The sequence below is a fragment of the Natrix helvetica genome (assembly GCF_964273705.1).
Source record: "Natrix helvetica genome assembly, chromosome: W".
In the NCBI taxonomy this organism is placed as follows: domain Eukaryota; kingdom Metazoa; phylum Chordata; class Lepidosauria; order Squamata; family Natricidae; genus Natrix; species Natrix helvetica.
Window position 1 is genome coordinate 77,045,537 of NC_138555.1, and position 14,684 is coordinate 77,060,220.

A 14,684-nucleotide genomic window follows, 5' to 3' on the forward strand; every position below is an offset into this window, starting at 1 on the left:
GGTGTGGACTACAACTCCCAGAATTCTTGAGTCAGTTCCTTGAAGGAATGTGGACTACAAGTCCCAGAATTCTAGTCAGCCCCTTGAAGAGGTGTGGACTACAACTCCTAGAATTCTCGAATCAGCCCCTTGAAGAGAGGTGAACTACAACTCCCAGAATTCCCCAAGGCTGGTGAAGATGTTCCAGGAATTGAACTCTACCCATCTTCTAGGGCCGTGATGGCGAACCTATGGCATGCGTGCCACAAGTGGCACGCGGAGCCATTTGTCAGGGCACGCGAGGCGCTGCCCCGTCAGCTGGCCAACGCGCATGCGGGCGCTGGCCAGCTGAATTCACCTTTTAAAAAGCTATTTTTCGCCTTCCCCAGACTCGAGGCTTTATAGGAGCCTGGGGAGGGCGAAAAGAGCCTCCCCCGCCCCCTGGAGGCTTCAGGGACCGTCCCTGAAGCCTTCGGAGCGCTTAAAACCACCCTCTGAGCAAACCGGAAGTGACTTCGGGATTGCTCGGAGGGTGGTTTTAAGCGCTCCGAAGGCTTCAGGGAAGCCTCCGGACGGTCCCTGAAGCCTTCGGAGCGCTTAAAATGACCCTCCGAGCAACCTGGAAGTCACTTCCGGTTTGTTCGGAGGGTGATTTTAAGCGCTCCGAAGGCTTCAGGGAAGCCTCCGGACAGTCCCTGAAGCCTCCGGAGGGCCTCCGGGGGGTCAGGGGAGGCTCTTTTCGCCCTCCCCAGGCTCCTATAAAGCCCCTGGAACCTGGGGAGGGCAACAAAACCATGTAAAAATAGGGGGGGGTCACGCATTGTGCACGCATGCGCACCTGGGGGGTCGCGCATTGCATTATGTGTGCGGCACGCCCACACTCGACCCCCCTGCGCTCTCCGCACTTGTGGCACGCGAGCCAAAAAAGGTTTGCCATCGCCGTTCTAGTGTGTCCAGGATGAAGAAACACGACTTTGAAGGATAATCTGGATTTAATAACTATTATTGTTTCCAGCAAAAAATCCTACGAATGGCTGGACATCTTCCTGAATCCGTGCTGCGAATTCCATTAGGATTCCCATATTCAAACTCTGTTTCTTCAAAGCACCAAGAATGCTCTAATATGGAGGTCACAAGATCCCAAATCAAACTGCTGAAGGATCCCCTTTTTGCGACCTTCTGACAAGCAAAGTCAATGGGGAAAGCCAAATCCACTTTAACAACCGGGTGACTAACTTTCAACTGAGGTGATTCATTGGACCACTGGGGCAAGAAAAGGTGTAAAATGGGGCAAACCTCACTTAACAAATGTCTTGCTCAACCACAGAAATTCTGGGTTCAACTGTGGTTGTAAGTTGAGGACTATCTAGAGTGATTCCCCATAATCCCTGCCAAATCATCATCTCCATTTAACAGCCCCATAATCCCTTGCGGGGTGGAGTCTGGGCAACGGAATGGAGCTAGCGGAGTGTTTTAATGGCCAGATGCCCTTCCTGTCACCAACGTGGAGTTTTTTTTCCCCCCCAGCAGATATATTCTCAGTGTGCCTAGAGAGAAATATCTGCCTCTACCTGGGATCGAACGCTACCTTTAGGCCACAGCGCCACTCTCCCATAATCTCTGCCAAGTGTTTATTCCAATATCTGATGCTAATATACGAGAATCTCTCCTAGAACTACAATTCAGAGGGGGGCAGCCTGTCAAGCCTGAATTTGATTGGGGTGTGGGATTGTTTGTATCCTTGGGCATTCTGATATGAATTCAGTTTGACACAGGTCGGGGCTGAAGGCTTCATCCAATTATATTGGATATATAATGTAATACCCAATGTGTATCTGAAAGTTCGTTCCTCAGCGTCTAAAAATCGAAGCAAAAAGTTCTGAACGGACAGGAAAGTATTATACTCGCTGCCTATCATTTAGGACCCATTTTTCAAAACAAACATTTTTATAACGTAATGGATGCCGTGATAATATTCTCCTTTTCTTTTCTTTCCTTAAATTTTTGTTGCTCTCCTCTCCAACCTGTTTTGTGATTGCTGAATTTGTGTGATGCTTTCTTGCGTGAATCATCGAAGCAAAGAAAGGATGAGAAATTCAGAAAAGACTAGTTATTATTATTTTTTAAATGCCAATGTGTTCCTGGAATATTTTTCAACAACCCCCGATTTATATTTGGAATATCATTCATAAAATCTGGACTGCATAATATGTATACATCAAGAAAAACAGTAGAGGGTAGAGAGAAGTGCTTAGATTGAATAGCCACACAAAGAGATGAAGATAGAGATGAAGATTCGAGAGAGGAATTGGGGAGGCAAGTCAATAGAAAAAGCATAGCAATTAAAGTATTGAAGCAGGCAAGAGACGATGGATAGATGAATTTTCTTTTGTCTTATTGTTCTGATTTGCTTTTCCTTCTCTCCCCCGCTCCCTCTTTCTTTTAAAGCATAAGCAATTAAAATATTGAAGCGGGCAAGTGAAGATGGATGGATGACCCTTCTATTTGTTGTTGTTCTTATTTGCTTTTGATTTTCTTTCTATCTCTTTTATTCTTTTTTTTAGATAGGTGACATGATTAGAATTTAGATAGGATAGAAAGAGAAAAGGTTTTTAAAAAAAAATAAACTGTGAAAGGGATCATGGCGTCCTAGTGGACAACCATTTAAATAGGAGCCAGCCGTGTGTAACAGCTGCCCAAAAAGCCAACACAGTTCTAGCCTGCATCAACAGAGGGATAGAATCAAGATCACATGAAGGGTTAATACCACTTTATAATGCCTTGGTAAGGCCACACTTGGAATACTGCATTCAGTTTTGGTCCCCACGATGTAGAAAAGATGTGGAGACTCTAGAAAGAGTGCAGAGAAGAGCAACCAAGATTGTTAGGGGAGTGAACACTAAGACATATGAAGAACGGTTACAGGAACTGGGTATGTCTAGTTTGATGAAAAGAAGGATTAGGGGAGACATGATAGCAGTCTTCCAATATCTCAGGGGTTGCCACAAAGAAGAGGGAGTCAAGCTATTTTCCAAGGCACCTGAGAGTAGAACAAGAAGCAATGGATGGAAACTAATCAAGGAGAGAAGCAAAAAGAGAACTAAGGAGACATTTCCTGACAGTGAGAACAATTAATCGGTGGAACAGAAGTTGCCTCCAGAAGTTGTGAATGTCTCAACACTGGAAGTCTTTATGAAGATGTTGGAGAGCCATTTGTCTGAAATGGTATAGGGTTTCCTGCGTAGGCAGGGGGTTGGACTAGAAGACCTCCAAGGTCCCTTCCAACTCTGCTATTGTATTGTATTGTATGATTAAAAGCTAGAATAAGTGATAGAAAAGGGGAGTGTTATAAAATATACACTTTATAATAATTAAAGTAATAACAAGATACACCATGGAATAAAATGTATAATGATGGACTATAACCTAATTTAGATGTGCATTAGTATTAGAAATACAGAGGTTGACTGAATGTAATCATTATGATTAATTCTATTAGTTTTATTTTGTTGAGTGGGTTTTTACAACCTTTCTTGCCAGAGTTATTAAGTGAATCCCTGCAGCTGTTAAGCTAATAACGTGGTGGTTAAGTTCCCTGTTAACTTTGCTTGACAGGAGGATTCAAAAGGGGATCCCTTCATCCCGGGATACTGCAACCATCATAAATAGGGGGCCGTTGGCGATCATCCAAATTTTTATCATGTGACCATGGGAAAGGCAGCAACAGTTTCAAGTGTGAAAAACGGTCGTGGCTTTTTCAGTGCCATTGAATGGTCACTAAACGGACTCATGCGTGTCAAAGATGACCTGTATATAAACAAGAGATTAATGCTCGGTGCAGGGAATTTACATCCAACTAAAGATATGTTTGCAGAGGGGATGTCCTTGAAGTAACTCTCTCTTATCTACTTGCCACGGACAATTTGGAAAATGGAATGCTAGCAAGTCCTGCATTTAAAACAAAACAAAACACCCGTCTTTTCCTTATACCATTTTTCTACATGTAGAAAAATACAGTTAATACAACAGAGGCATTGAAAATGGTATATTTTAAATTCGATACAGCTCACAGGCTGAATTTTATTTCTGACTTTTGGAATGAATTCCGGGAGAAATCATAATATAAATGAATAGCCCCCCTTTTGAAAAAAAAAGCAATCAAAGTTCACTCTATACTTCTAAAAACTATTTTTGTTTTTTATTTAAAAGCACAAGGTTCACCAACAAAAAGCCTGGTGTAAAAATAATAATGGCTAATTAGAAATGCAAAATATTTCCAAGGAACTAATTTTGATACCAGAACTAAGAGAACGTAAAACTTTCAAGCACGGGTTTTCTAAATTTCTACTGATTGGGACCCGTTGCAATGGATGGCTGTGAAAGTTGGACCCTAAGAAAGGTTGAGTGCCAAAGAATGGAGGCCTTTGAAGTCTCTGGTGCTGGAGAAGACTCCTGCGAGTCCCTTGGACTGCAAGGCGATCCAACGGGTCAATCCTAGAGGAGATCAACCCTGACTGCTCTTTAGAAGGGGAGATCCTGAAGAGGAAACTCAAATACTTTGGCCGCCTAATGAGAAGGAAGGACTCATAGGAGAAGAGCCTAATGCTGGGAAAGATGGAGGGCAAGAGAAGAAAGGGACGACAGAGAAGGAGGTGGCTGGATGGAGTCACCGAAGCAGCCAGCGTGAGCTTAAATGGACTCCAGAGGATGGTAGAGGACAGGAAGGCCTGGAGGAACGTTGTCCATGGGGTCACGATGGGTCGGACACGACTTCACAACGAACAACACACTGGCTGAGAGAAAATTTGGGGTTTTTAATCACTAATGTTAGAACTGCCGGTAAGTTGTTGGACTATTGGCAATCTTACTAGCAAAGCATCATCTCCTTTTCCTGCACCTTGCATTTGAAAATAGCAGGAACGAGAAATCTCACTCCAGTTCTAAATGCGTTAATCTAAGGCAAATTCACCCAGTTTACTTAAAACTATAAAACTAGCGTCCTTGCAGAATTCTTCAACATCTCCTTGAAGAATCTATGAAAAAAGGGGTTGAAGTAAGAGACAGAAAGTTTAAGGATTAATATCCAGTAATATTAGAGATAGGTGTTTTGATAGATAGATAGATAGATAGATAGATAGATAGATAGATAGATAGATAGATAGATAGATAGATGATGGATAGAGATAGATAGATAGATAGATAGATAGATAGATAGATAGATAGATGGATAGAGATAGATAGATAGATAGATAGATAGATAGATAGATAGATAGATAGATAGATAGATAGATAGATATAGATAGATAGATAGATAGGAGATAAATAGAAGATAAATAGCATAGATAGGAGAGAGAGACAGAGTCAGAGACAGAGAGACAGATAGCATGGATAGGAGATAGATGTTAGGTACGTAGATAGATAGATAGATAGATAGATAGATAGATAGATAGATAGATAGATAGACAGACAGACAGACAGACAGACAGACAGACAGACATATAGATGATGGATGGATAGATAGATATAAGATATAGAGCATAGATATTAGACCGACAGACAGACAGATAGATAGACACAGACAGATAAATAGGATAGATAGATGATAGATAGATATAGGTAGGTAGGTAGGTAGGTAGGTAGGCAGGTAGGCAGGCAGGCAGGCAGGCAGGCAGACAGATAGATATAGATAGGTAAGCAGGCAGGCAGGCAGGCAGGCAGGCAGGCAGGCAGATAGATATAGATATATATATATGGAACTCAACATTTGAGATGGAACCTACATGGTTGAGAAGTGTTTCAGGGATGAAATATATCCTTTTGTTTCCTTTCTAGAATTGGAATCTCGGGTTTTTATTTTTTTCCAAGTCGAGTGTCAGTTCAAAAAAGCTTTTGTGCCCAAATCGCAACTTCTTTCTTCTTTTATGTATGTGGTGGCACCCTTAACCCCAAGGATGAAACCGGCCACTGCACAGGTCCCAGGTTGCCTCCCAAGGGATGCCCATGAGAAAATCACCTACACAAGGTGGAATCCTCTGCATTTTACCTGGCTAAAAAACAGCAATAGATTTATATGTTGCTTCACAGTGCTTTAAAGCCCCTCTCTGGACAGTTTACAGAATCAGCCTATTCCCCCCCTCCCCAACAATCTGGGTCTTCGTTGAAAATAATAGCATTGGAAGGGACCTTGGAGGTCCTCTAGTCCAACCCACCCCCCTGCCCAAGTAGATAATAATAATACAATAGCAGGGTTGGTTGGGACCTTCGAGGTCTTCTAGTCCAACCCCCTGCCTAAGTAGGAAACCCTATACCGTTTCAGACAAATGGCTATCCAACATCTTCATAAAGACTTCCAGTGTTGGGGCATTCACAACTTCTGGAGGCAACTTCTGTTCCACTGATTAATTGTTCTAACCGTCAGGAAGTTTCTCCTCAGTTCTAAGTTGCTTCTCTCCTTGATTAGTTTCCACCCATTGCTTCTTGTTCTACCCTCAGGTGCCTTGGAGAATAGTTTGACTCCCTCTTCTTTGTGGCAACCCCTGAGATGTTGGAACACTGCTATCCTGTCTCCCCTAGTCCTTCTTTCTATTAAACTAGACACACCCAGTTCCTGCAACCGTTCTTCATCTGTTTTAGCCTCCAGTCCCCTAATCCTCTTTGTTGCTCTTCTCTGCACTCTTTCTAGAGTCTTCACATCTTTTCTACATCGTGGTGACCAGAACTGAATACAGCATTCCAAGTGTGGCCTTACCAAGGCAGGAGACTCTAAACCATTTCAGAAAAAATGGTTTTCCAATAGAGTTTAAATGAACTGCATGTTACCATTAAATCACGCCTGATCACAAGGGAGGGAGTTAAACGCGAGAGGTTTAGAAACGCTATTCCTCAGAATAATATACTAGTTTTTCAATTATCTTGAAGATCTTGGGAGATTCTGTTGAGAAGGGACGAGGAGGATTTAATCTGAGACCCGGGGAAGCTATTCAAAGGGCCACGACATGTGGATCCAAATACTCTCAGCAGAGAAAACAAATGGGTTCCTTAACTCACAGGTCAAAGAGTTTGAAACTGACCCTTCACTGACCAGTATGATCTAGAGCAGAGGTCCCCCACCTCTGGTTCGTGGGCCACGGTGTGCCAGAAATCGGTCCATGCCAATCAGCGAAGGCCCATCCGCGAGATGCAGGTACCACGCTCCCTCCGCTCCACACAAAAAACTCTCTCCACCATGGAAGCGGTCCTTAAGTGCCCCAAAGATGGGCGGGTGAGGGATGCCGATGTACGGGTACGAACAACCTTGGATAAGAAACTAGCCCGATCCCTCCCCTTCCCACGGGGTCCAAAGCTTGCCCTCCTGTCTCCATTTTGCTGCCCATCGTGACCCACTCCCCTGCCCCCCGGGTTATTTCTTCTGGCTGTCCTTTTGGCCAAGAGAGTTTGATTTCTCCTCGCTTCCACATTTCCCCCGATGACGCTACCTAGTTTGGCTCCTGAAACGTCTGCGAGGAAACCGCGAAGCTCCAGGTTCAGCCTCGAACGACCCGATATTCGTCTTCCGTTTCACGAACCCTGGTCCCACATCCAGGAAACCTGGGCTGGTCAGTAGCTTTTTCCGCTTATAATCACCGCAAGGGGCCGTTTTCTCTTCTATATTTCCATAATTTTCATGGAAAACGTATTGGGGGTGGGTGGGAGGGAGGCGTATCCATTCCTCCTCAACAACCCCCCACTCCTTCGCTGCCCGGCCTGGCAGTTACTCCACACTCCCACCTTCCTCTATCTCCAGCCCCCCCCCCTTCCTCTTTCCACCTGAAGCCCAAACGCCCTCCCGACATCCTCTTCCTCCTCTTTTCTTCCCTTAATCCTCATCCACTCCATGGAAGGGGAGAAGGAATCCCGTCACTCCCCTCCGGTGTCTCTTCCACCTCCCTGGCCCCTGCTACCCGCTCTCTCTCTCTCCCCTTCTTCGCCACAGAGCTGCCACCTCTCCTCCCTCCCATCCCCCAAACCTCACCTGCTGTCGTTCACATCCTTCGCCTTCACCCCAACGAAATCCGTATGCACCATTCCTTCCCCAATGCCTCCGCCCAGCTTTGCTGGGAAGGGCACCCCCCCCTCTAATTTCCCTCGCTTACCAAGCTCTCGTCATCTGCATTTTGCCCGCTCCTTCCATCCCACCCATCCCTCCCGTTCCCCTTTTCGCTTTACGTGGCTTTCTCTCTATTCCCGCCTGCCTTGCCCTCAAGGTCTCCCACCAACCCAAGAGCGGGGATCCCGGATCCTACCCTAGCCTGGTTAGCAGCAGCAGCTCCTCCTCCTCCGAGCCTCCGGGCGGGCTCCAGCACCCAGCACAAGGAGGAGGGAAGAGGAGGAGGAGGAGCTGGGGCCTGCCAGTACTCTTTCCACCCCCCCCCCCAACGCCAGCTAGCCAGACACAAGTATCTGCCAGCCAGCCAACCAACCTTCTTCCCGTGCTCCTTGCGGGGGGGGGCTTTACCCCCTCCTCTGCATTATTTCATCTCATTCCCTGCATGTCATTTTTGCCAAAACTGCTCCGGGAGGGGGAGCGAAGCGAGCAGGCGCTCCAAGGTACACACAAAAGAACAACACAAAAAAACACCCCAAACATCAAGGTCCTATATACCTACGGATATGCGAGTGTCTCATTATTGTGCAAAGAGCTCGCCTGCCCACCGCCTTCTCTCCCGCTCGGCTGCCCCAGCTTTTCCTTTATAAAACAAATAAGTAAAGAAGTGCAAATTCTCACCCCTCTGCCCTTATCTGTGCTTTCTTGATGTGCAGGGATTATTTTTCGGGGTGGAGGGTTGGAACCCCGTTAAAAGTTTAAATCAGGTCAGGCTTGATCAGTTCAACCTTGGCTTATCTGCTGGTTGAGGAAATGACTCAGGAATGACCCCGGAGTCATTTAAAAAAAAAAGGGGGGGGTTGTCACTTTGAGACAGGACAGGCCTGTTTCTTATGATCATCTTGAAAAATTGCTAGGGGTGGGGGGAAGGATTTTTTTTTTCTAAGCGAGCTCTTGTTAATTCCCCTTTTCATTACCATTTTTATTAAATTTCTTCTGCATCCCTAATGTTAAATTGAAGGAGGCTTTTAGCTGATTAAAAGCAATTCAGTCCATGTCAGTCTCTATCCATCCATCCGTTCATCCATCCACCCACCCACCTATCAGTATCTACCTACGTACCTACCGGTATCTACCCATGTATCTTTCTATACCTACCTACTTTTTCCTTTCTTTCTCTTAGTTCCATCCTTCCCCCTTTTTTCCCTTTTCTTCCCCTTCCTTCTTTCCTTTCTTCCTCCCTCCCTCCCTTTCCTTTTTTCCCTTCCTACCTACCATCTATTTATCCATCCAAACACACAATATACTCCCTCCCTCCCCTCTATCTATCTATCTATCTATCTATCTATCATCTATCTATCTATCATCTATCTATCATCTAGCTATCTATCTTCTATCTTCCATCTATCTATCTATCTATCATCTATCTATCTATCTATCTATCTATCTTCTATCTATCATCTATCTATCATCTATCTATCATCTATCATCTATCATCTATCTATCTATCTATCTATCTATCTATCTATCTATCTATCTATCTATCAATCTATCTATCTATCATCTATCTATCTATCATCTATCTATCTATCATCTACCTACCTACCTACCTACCTACCTACCTACCTACCTATATATATATGCCTACCTACCATTTTCCAGCTAATTTGTGATTAAGGTGCTATGCTGGAAATGGAAAGGCAGGAGGAGGCTGGCCCGCCTGACAGGGTTGTTGTGGTCGTAGGGGAAATCAGGAGATGGGAGTAAGGTGTACTCTGCCTTCAGTGGGACAAAATAGAAGCGGATATCAATCTAACAATTTTAAATAAAGTCAACTGTTATCTGATTTCTTCCCCTGTTCTCTCTGCTGTTTGCTCGCTCTCTATCCCGGGATGGAGAAAAAAGAGTGACCTTGGGGTCGGGAGTAACAGAAAGATGGGCCTTTCTAGGAACACAGTCTACTTGCCACTCTGACACAGGACAAGGCATGACAAGGGGTGCATGATACCCCACCCACCCACCTAGGTTCCAGTCCCCATTGGATGACTTTGAGCCAATCACTAACTCTCTCCATCCAAGTGATTGGATTGGACCATAATTTCTGAGAGGTTTGCAATGATCTGTGTCAGAATAGAATGACAGAGTTGGAAGGGACATTGGAGGTCTTCTGGTCCAACCCCCTGCTTGCGCAGGAAACCCTACACCACTTCAGACAAATGGTCATCCAACCTCTTCTTAAAAACATCCAGCGTTGAAGCATTTACAACTTCTGGAGGCAAGTTGTTCCATTGCTGAACTGTTCTAGCTGTCAGGAAATTTCTCCTTAGTTCTTAAGTTGCTTCTCTCCTTGATTAGTTTCCACTCATTGCTTCTTGTCCTACCCTCAGGGGCTTCGGAGAATAGTTTGACTCCCTCTTCTTTGTGGCAACCCCTGAGATATTGGAAGACTGCTATCATGTCTCCCCTAGTCCTTCTTTCTCTTGAGCTAAGCATACCCAGTTTCTGCAACCGTTCTTCATATGTTTTAGCCTCCAGTCCCCTAATCCTCTTCGTTGCTCTTCTCTGCACTCTTTCTAGAGTCTCCACATCTTTTCTACATCGTGGTGACCGAAACTGAATGCAGGATTCCAAGTGTGGCCTTACCAAGGCCTTATAAAGTGGTATTAACCCTTCATGTGATCTTGATTCTATCCCTCTGTTGATGCAGCCTAGAACTGTGTTGGCTTTTTTGGCAGCTGCAATTTTTCAAAAGATCTTCCTTAACAACTAAAAATATTAATCATGGACCATACGAGACAGAGTCTTCAAAACCTGGATATCAGGGCCAGGTTGATTAATTACGACCTGGAGAGCCATCACAGAGAATGGGTTCCAATCACCTATCAATGTTGGTTGCTTTTAACTGTATTGTGTCCTCCCCCCCCCCCCCCCCCCCCCCGTGGATGGATTGATTATATGAGCCACGGTGGCAAAGTGGCTAGAGCGCAGTACTGCAGGCTCCTTCTGCTGACTACCAGCTGCCTGCAATTTGAATCTCATCAGTCTCAAGGTTGATTCAGCCTTCCATCCTTCGGAAGTAGGTAAAACGAGGACCCAGATTGTTGGGGGCAAATAGGCGGACTTTGTCAAACCGCATCAGGTAAAGGTTTCCTTCGCGCATATTGTATGTGCTATTCGTTCCCGACTCTAAGGGGTGGTGCTCATCTCCGTTTCAAAGCCGAAGAGCCAGCGTTGTTCGAAGATGTCTCTGCGGTAATGGGGCCAGCATGATTAGTTATCTGCGGGATCGTATCCTGCCCCATACATCCCTTCGGCCAATTCGCTCTCACAGAGAGGGACTCCTCCGGGTGCCGTCCACTAGGCAATGCCAGCGGGCGACGCCCAGGAGTAGGGCCTTCTCTGTGATGGGCCCGACCCTCTGGAATGATCTCCCCCCGGATATCAGGACTACCACCGACCTCCGCTCCTTCCGTAAGAAGCTAAAAACCCACCTGTTCAATTTAGCCGGCCTGGCCTAATTCCCAAGTTTAGTCCCTCAATCCTGCGTTTTTAAGTTTTTTAGGGGTATGCTTTTTAGTTGCTTTTAATTTTTACTTTTCTGTACAGCTGTATTAGGTTTAATTCATTTTTAAGGGTATAGGATATTTTATCTTTTGTATTCGTTTTAATGAGACACCTGTACACCGCCCCGAGTCCCTTCGGGGAGAGGGGGCGGTCTATAAATCCTGAAAAATAAATAAATAAATGACTCAATGCCAAAGGCGCACAGAACGCGGTTACCTTCCCAACAAAGGGGGTTCCTATTTGTTATGCTTTAGCTTCCAGTCCCCTAATCATCCTGGTTGCTCTTCTCTGCACTCTTTCTAGAGTCTCAACATCTTTTTTATAGCGTGGTGACCAAAACTGGATGCAATACTCTAGATGTGGTCTTACTATGGCTTTACAGAGTGGTATTAGTATCTCACTTGAGCTTGATTGTAACCCTCTGTTAATGCAATTTAAGATTCTCCTTATTTCTAGGTTGAATCTCTCCTAGATCAATTTCCATCCATTGTTCCTAATCTGGCCTTCAGGTGCTTTGGAGAATAGCTTGATCCACCTCCTCTCTGTGGCAGCCCATGAGATATTGGACAACTGCTATCATGTCTCCCTTGGCCCTTCTCTTCACTAGACTAGCCATGACCACCAGCTCCTGCAACTGTTCTTCATGTTTTAGTCTCCGGTCCCCTAATCATCCTGGTTGCTCTTCTCTGCACTTTTGCTAGAGTCTCCACATCTTTTTTTTATAGTGCGTTGATTCACGAGAGTGAGGAGAGAGAGAGAGGAATTCTGGGCGTGCGAGTGATTGATTATATGGCGGCGCTCGACTTACAGCCCATTCAGTGACCATTCAAAGTTACAATGACACTGAAAAGAAAGTGACTGATGTGACTTTCCCATTTAACAACCGTTGCGGCATCCCTACGCTGGCGTGATCAACAGCCAGCTTTCAACATGCAAAGTCAATGGGGATTCGCTTCTGTACCTCAGTGGCGCAGTGGTTAGAATGCAGTAGCGCAGGCCACTTCTCCTGACTGCCAGCGGCCTGCAATTTGGCAGTTCAAATCCCACCAGGCTCAAGGTTGATTCAGTCTTCCATCCTTCGGAAATGGGTAAAATGAGGGGCCAGATTGTTGGGTGGGGGGGCAAGAGGCTGAATTTGTAAACCGCTTAGAGAGGGCGGTAAAGCAGTATATAAATCTAAGTGCTGTTGCTATCAGTCACTTAACAGTTGCAGTGATTTGCTTAACCCCCATGGCCAAAACGATTTCTCCAATGGGGGCACGGCTCACTGAGCAAACTGCCTTGGTTAGCGACAGAAATTTGGGGCTCCATTACAGTCGTTAAGTCGAGCAATCCATGCAGACATAAGCAGGCATACCTGCGCACAATTCTACCCGCTGTATCCACAGTCCCCTGGTTAGTTTAATCAACTTTCAGGTGAGTCAATAATAAAAAAATAACGGAGCCAAGAAAGGTGTGGGCGTGTGTCATTCAAACCTAATCTGAAGAAGGCTGGGGTGGGGAAAAAAAGGTGACCTCGAGAAATATGAGAAATATGACCTTGAAAAAGAGCAACAAAGATGATTAGGGGACTGGAGACTAAAACATATGAAGAACGGTTGCAGGAACTGGGTATGTCTAGCTTAAGAGAAAGAAGGACTAGGGGAGACATGATAGCAGCGTTCCAATATCTCAGGGGTTGCCACAAAGAAGAGGGAGTCAAACTATTCTCCAAAGCACCTGAGGGTAGAACCAGAAGCAATGGGTGGAAACTAATCAAGGAGAGAAGCAACTTAGAACTGAGGAGACATTTCCTGATGGTTAGAACAAGTAATCAGTGGAACAGTTTGCCTCCAGAAGCTGTGAATGCCCCAACACTGGAAGTATTTAAGAAGATGTTGGATAGCCATCTGTCTGAAACGGTATAGGGTTTCCTGCCTAGGCAGGGGGTTGGACTAGAAGACCTCCAAGGTCCCTTCCAACTCTACTATTGTATTGTATTGTAAATATCCTTTGGGCTACCGAGAACTGTTGACTGTATGCAGTGGAGATTTTTTTTCCCATCCCTGCTTAAAATTCTGCAGAACTGGGCAGAGTTGTCGTGCCAAGCTGCCGTGGTACATGTGAAGAGGTCACTTTTTTCTCTTTTTTTCTTTTTGCTAAAACACATCCAGCCTGCAGGAAGTACTGATGGGAAGGTGTTATGCATCCGTATACACACTAACAACAACAACAACAACAAAAACCCCACTTGGCATCTTTAGCCTTCATGAACCCAAAGCCACCGTGTTTCCCTGAAAATACAATACAATACAATAGTAGAGTTGGAAGGGACCTTGGAGGTCTTCTAGTCCAACCCCCTGCCTAGGCAGGAAACCCTATACCGTTTCAGACAAATAGCTATCCAACATCTTCTTAAAGACTTCCAGTGTTGGGGCATTCACAACTTCTGGAGGCAAGCTGTTCCACTGATTAATTGTTCTCACTGTCAGGAAATTTCTCCTCAGTTCTAAGTTGCTTCTCTCCTTGATTAGTTTCCACCCATTGCTTCTTGTTCTACCCTCAGGTGCTTTGGAGAATAGTTTGACTCCCTCTTCTTTGTGGCAACCTCTGAGATATTGGAATAATGCTATCATGTCTCCCCTAGTCCTTCTTTCTCTTAAGCTAAACATACCCAGTTCCTGCAACCGTTCTTCATATGTTTTAGTCTCCAGTCCCCTAATCATCTTTGTTGCTCTTCTCTGCACTCTTTCTAGAGTCTCCACATCTTTTTTACATCGTGGCGACCAGAACTGAATGCAGTATTCCAAGTGTGGCCTTACCAAGGCCTTGTAAAGTGGTATTAACACTTCACGTGATCTTGATTCTATCCCTCTGTTGATGCAGCCTAGAACTGTGTTGGCTTTATTGGCAGCTGCTGCACACTGCTGGCTCATATTTAAATGGTTGTCCACTAGGACTCCAAGATCCCTTTCACAGTTACTACTACTGAGTAAGGTATCACCTATACTGTACCTGTGCATTCCGTTTTTGTTGCCTAAATGTAGAACCTTACTCTTTTCACCATTGAATTTCATTT

At 45.0% G+C, this 14,684-nt stretch overlaps 1 protein-coding gene across 11 annotated transcripts in view; it reads right to left on the minus strand.

The window, feature by feature from the left end:
• Positions 1 to 14,684, minus strand: part of LOC309400700 (chromodomain-helicase-DNA-binding protein 8-like) — a 146,461-nt gene that overhangs the window by 112,880 nt on the left and 18,897 nt on the right. The window contains exon 1 of one of the 11 annotated variants that reach the window (XM_081969324.1): positions 3,787 to 3,809. The exons of the other annotated variants lie outside the window; for them this stretch is intronic. The gene's annotated coding sequence lies outside the window, so the exon portion shown is untranslated. Of the gene's footprint in view, positions 1 to 3,786; positions 3,810 to 14,684 lie in introns of those variants that run through there. 11 annotated transcript variants of the gene reach the window in all.